The 4854-nt window shown below is 26.5% G+C and overlaps 1 non-coding gene across 1 annotated transcript; it reads right to left on the bottom strand.

Annotated features, from left to right (window-relative positions):
* Positions 1-209: 209 nt before the first annotated feature.
* Positions 210-281, bottom strand: TRNAH-GUG (transfer RNA histidin (anticodon GUG)). Its single transcript has one exon. It is a non-coding gene; the product is annotated as a tRNA-His (tRNA).
* Positions 282-4854: the final 4573 nt, after the last annotated feature.

Below are 4854 nucleotides of genomic sequence, written 5' to 3'. Positions count from 1 at the left end.
TAATGTTTTTTGTTGTAATATTTGTATAGCGATATAATTATGCACATTGATATCATTAGAATGCTGATAATTTTAATTTTTTTTTAAAAATTAATCATAATATTAATTAAGGGAAATAAATATATCAGCAAAAAAGTAATGTCATTACTTGACATTGGTAAAAAAAATCTGTCATGAATTAAAAAAGTCACCATTTAAAAAAACCCTCATGCCGTGACCAGGATTCGAACCTGGGTTATTGCGGCCACAACGCAAGGTCCTAACCACTAGACGATCACGGCTATCGAGTGATCCACGAATGAAGTCTGTTAACAGTATCATATAAATTGAAGTACTAGACAGAAAAACAGGTTCATGAATCTTTATACGGTTCGTCAACTACACTAACTACCATATCACTCTTGCAATGTAATAATTTTCGTACTGATAAATGAGAAGTTCTAAATAGTAATAAAAATAAAAAAAGAAACAATAAAAATAGAAAAGTTACCGGACTTTGAAAAATTAGTTTAACTACTTAAAGAAAAAAAAGTTCATAAAAAAAAAATTGTAATGAAAAAATTACATAAAATAATAATAATAAAATAAATATATTAGCCTAAAAAACTGCATTAATTTCATGAAATATTGCATATTTCTATATCAGCATAATTATACAAAATTTAGTTATAAAAAAATAGCTTTTAATCTGCTACGTCGCATGGTTACGCTAAATAAACATGTAAATACTCTTGCTTTGAGCTTGCTAGAGAACGGTGATGACATTAGACTATTGAAAAGGGTTCATGTGCTAAACCTTAGTGATGGTCGTTGAAGATACTCAATTTTCATGTTTTTTTCGGTGCTTTTTGTACCTTGAGTATCTATTTGTTTCTGTTAATATTTTTTTATTTCCATTGTTGCTACCTATTTACTCTTGTTATTTTAATGCTATTACTGTTTATTGTATTCTTGATTTACATTTACCTATATTCGATTTATATGTTTGTTTAATTTTTCATTCCTTCTTTTACCTACCTATGGTCATGTACGCAAGAGGATAATCTTATTTTATAAACAAAAATCGCGTGCGAGCTGCATGCGTTGGACTCATGCAGTCCATAAATTGGACAAGTTATAGAACCCAGTGATGATAGTACTTATGACATAATGAGTGTATTTCGTTTACTGTTGTAATAATCATTTACTACTTGTTATCGTAGGGTGGGGGGGTCATCGTTGGTTGGTCCTCTCTCTTGTGATATTTTACTACATACATATTATTTACTTCTGATTTCGTCAGGAGAAACAGATTGTAAATTGTTGTTCTATAGCAAAAAAAAAAAAAAATCTGCTACGACGTGAAGGTGGCAATCTATTTTACTTATTTTTAGATTTTACTCATTAAGAACGGGATTTCTTTCGTTTTCTTAACAAATATTTAATAAAAAATATATTTATTTGTTTTAATTACTCTAGTGATAATTGGTGTATGTAGATTTCAAAATTTAAAAATTGTGGACGACAGATGGTATTTTTTCGTAATTGAAAAACTCATTGTTTGATAATGATTAGCCAAGAATAAGTTTTAAAAAAAAATTCGTAAATGAGTGTCACAAAAAGATTTGATATAATTAGAAAAAAAAAAAATTGTTAAAGTACGGAATCATTTAAATGCTGATGCCTTGATACTGTAGACTGGATTTATCTGTAAATACAATAAAAAAATATGTTTGAAATATATTTTTATTATGAACAATGGAATAACTATACATTTTTAAAAGAGAATAAATAATTTAATTCTGATTGAGCCATCCATTAAAGTGTTTATAGAAACAAATAAAAAGGGAAACACAAAACGCAAATACCTGTTTCAATGATTAAAAAATTACTTGAAATAATCACGAAAGTATTTGAATATAGATTTATTTTTTTTAGTAGATATGTTCACTGATACAAAAAAGATCGACTTCAATGTGGAATTTTTTCGAATTCAGTCATTTGACTGGTTTAAGGCTACTCTTCATTACTTTCCGTTCTGCGCTAACATTCTTATAACAAACATCGATACTTCATCCTCAATGATCTGTTTTACATATTCCAATCATTGTCTTCTTAAACAATATTTTTTTTTTACATGATCTTCTACCTCAAATTTACTAATCCTGCATATCTTGATACATGGACTACCAAATAAGTTCGTTTTTCTTTATAGGATATGTTAAAAATGTTTTTCTCTCCTATTCATACTAACGTTTTTTAATTTCGAATTTTATCACACCATATTAATTTCAGATACATAGTCTATCCGAGGAGAGAAATTAAAAGTATTATTTAATCTCATATTTTTTAACAATAAGGTTTGCTCATAATCGATCGAACGTAAAGAAAGAGGTAAACACTCATATTAAAAGTTCGTATAAAATTATATACGACGTATTTAAAAAGAAAATTATATAGTTTTTTGGAAAATATATTCCTTTTGAATTATATCCTTCAGAATATTATATACGAGATAATAATGTGGTCTTAGATTATCACAGTGCTAAATATATACAAAGATATTTCCACGACCAGTCATATAACTATTAAAATACTGAAAATAATTCTTGGTGGTCGCAAAATATTCGATAAATAAAACCCCAAATAAGTCAAACATTTTTGTGTAGACTAGAATAGTAATTATTTTATCTAAAAAATAAAATTTCTGTAAAAAATAATTATGAGATGCTTTCTAAAAAAAAACTTGGGTTTTTTTGAAATGGTGGTTAAATGACGCTATAAGGAGAAAGAAAATTTCTAAACGTGGTATAATTGTGTTCTTCCAAGAAATTATCTGTTTCATTATTGTCTGATTTATAGATTAAAAACTATGCAATTTAAACATTTAGATTTATTCTGTTTAAAAAAATGAAATAAAAAAAGTTCACATAAAATATTTTGATTTTTATAAAAGATTTATCTGATTTTTATTTGAATTTTATTTAAATCGGTTCAGATTAACTGAAATAATTTTGGCTAGCAAATTAAATCGAGGACATAAACTACCTATTAATTATATATAATATCTCATTTTATTTAGTCAAGCTTATACTAAAACAGGCAACAAATTATTTTATTGTATCTGCCAAGGTAGTTGTAAACAACAATAAATGCTGATTTCAACTAAATCAGTGTATTTCATGTTTTAAAAACCTGCGTAATGCATCTCAAAAAAGTTATTAAAAAAAAAAAAATTATTAATAATATAGTCTACTCCGTTTAAAAAATAAAAAGGTTTCTAAAAGAAAAAAATTATTAAATTACAATGATATTTAAGAAAAAAAATTGTTAGTTACATTTATTTTACTGACTTGTTGCTGAGTAATAATAATTTAAAGTAGAGTTATATATTATTAACATATAATGCCAGACAACAGAAATGTTATACGTATTGTATACTGTATGACTATTGTAGACCTGTCAAATTCTGCGAAATCGTATGTCCTAACTTGATAAGAATGAAATCATCTGCTACTATTGTTGTATATATTGAAATCGTATATTGAATAGGGTACATAAGTGTCAGACATGTCAGGAAAATGATCAACAAGGATTTTTGTCTTTCTACATCCATATCCATACTTTAGATATTCTGTCAAAAGAAAAATAAATATTTACAATATTTTTGAAAAATACTGTTTTGAAATAATATGGACATATTTAGAAAATAATGTCAATATTTATAAATAAATTTTTAAAATAATAATTATTGTAATAAAAACAAATAAACTATCGTAATCCGTTTAATTTTACTTTTAAATGATATTAGTTTTAAATCCTACTTCTTTATAAAGAAACAATGCATTTTTTGTTTGCTCCCGGTAACGCGAAAGCTACAAAACCAATCATTTTTTTTTTGTTTAACCTCCGGGTGTACCGTTAGGCATGCTTCAGAGGATGAGATGAATGATTTGCAGCGTGTGTGAAAATGCTATGCCTGACCGGGATTTGAACCCGGGACCTCCAGATTCAAAACCAATCATTACTAAATGTTAACTGTAGCTTTCTTATGAAACCCGGAATGTTTATCACAGTTCAAACCTCACTAAGTTCATTACTACAGTTCATTACTATATAAATAATAAACTTAAAATAAAATATACAAGTAAACAACCTAGATTATTTTTTACTAAACTTTATGTTGTTTATATAGACATTCTCTATATCAATATTGACTTCTTCAGACAGTTATTATATGCTTTAGTAAATTTAATGTCTCTGTCTATAAAAGATCAATGTGTATTATTATCGTAATGCACGTAAAAAGAAATCTGTTTGACAATAAAAATAAAGGGAATGACGACTTTTTGTATATTTAACAGTTTTGATAGTTAGAGGAATGTTGAATTTCGACATCGATTTCGAATTCTTCAGAAAGTTACCGTGTTTTACTAAATTTAATATCACCGTTTAATTTATGGTCCAAACTTTTGTAGGTTAAACTTTCAATCGATAATCTGCCTGCTACATAAAATTTCTTTTTCGTTTCAATATGACATTTTTGTTAATTTTACATGAAACTGTATGGACAATTCCATCTTCACTTCTATGCAAAAACTGAAATCAAAACACATTCTGTCAAGCGTGAACTTCCATTTCATAATTTTCGTATTACATGAAGTATCTTTTTTATTTCAATATTATACATTTTTTCTACATACAAATCTATGCCTAAGCATATACATTTTGAGATAATCTTTTAAATAAACCATTTATAAACTAGATCTCAACGAAAGAGATGTGATGAATAAAATTAAACTTATTTTTAAATAGCGTTTCGTATCTTGCACATTCATCCTATAGAATTCTTTGTAGGATAAAAACCATATGCTC

Source organism: Lycorma delicatula, chromosome 2, assembly GCF_047948215.1.
Source record: "Lycorma delicatula isolate Av1 chromosome 2, ASM4794821v1, whole genome shotgun sequence".
NCBI classification, from domain to species: Eukaryota; Metazoa; Arthropoda; class Insecta; order Hemiptera; family Fulgoridae; genus Lycorma; species Lycorma delicatula.
The sequence above is the reverse complement of the archived record's forward strand: the minus strand, read 5'-3'. Positions and strand labels throughout refer to the sequence as shown.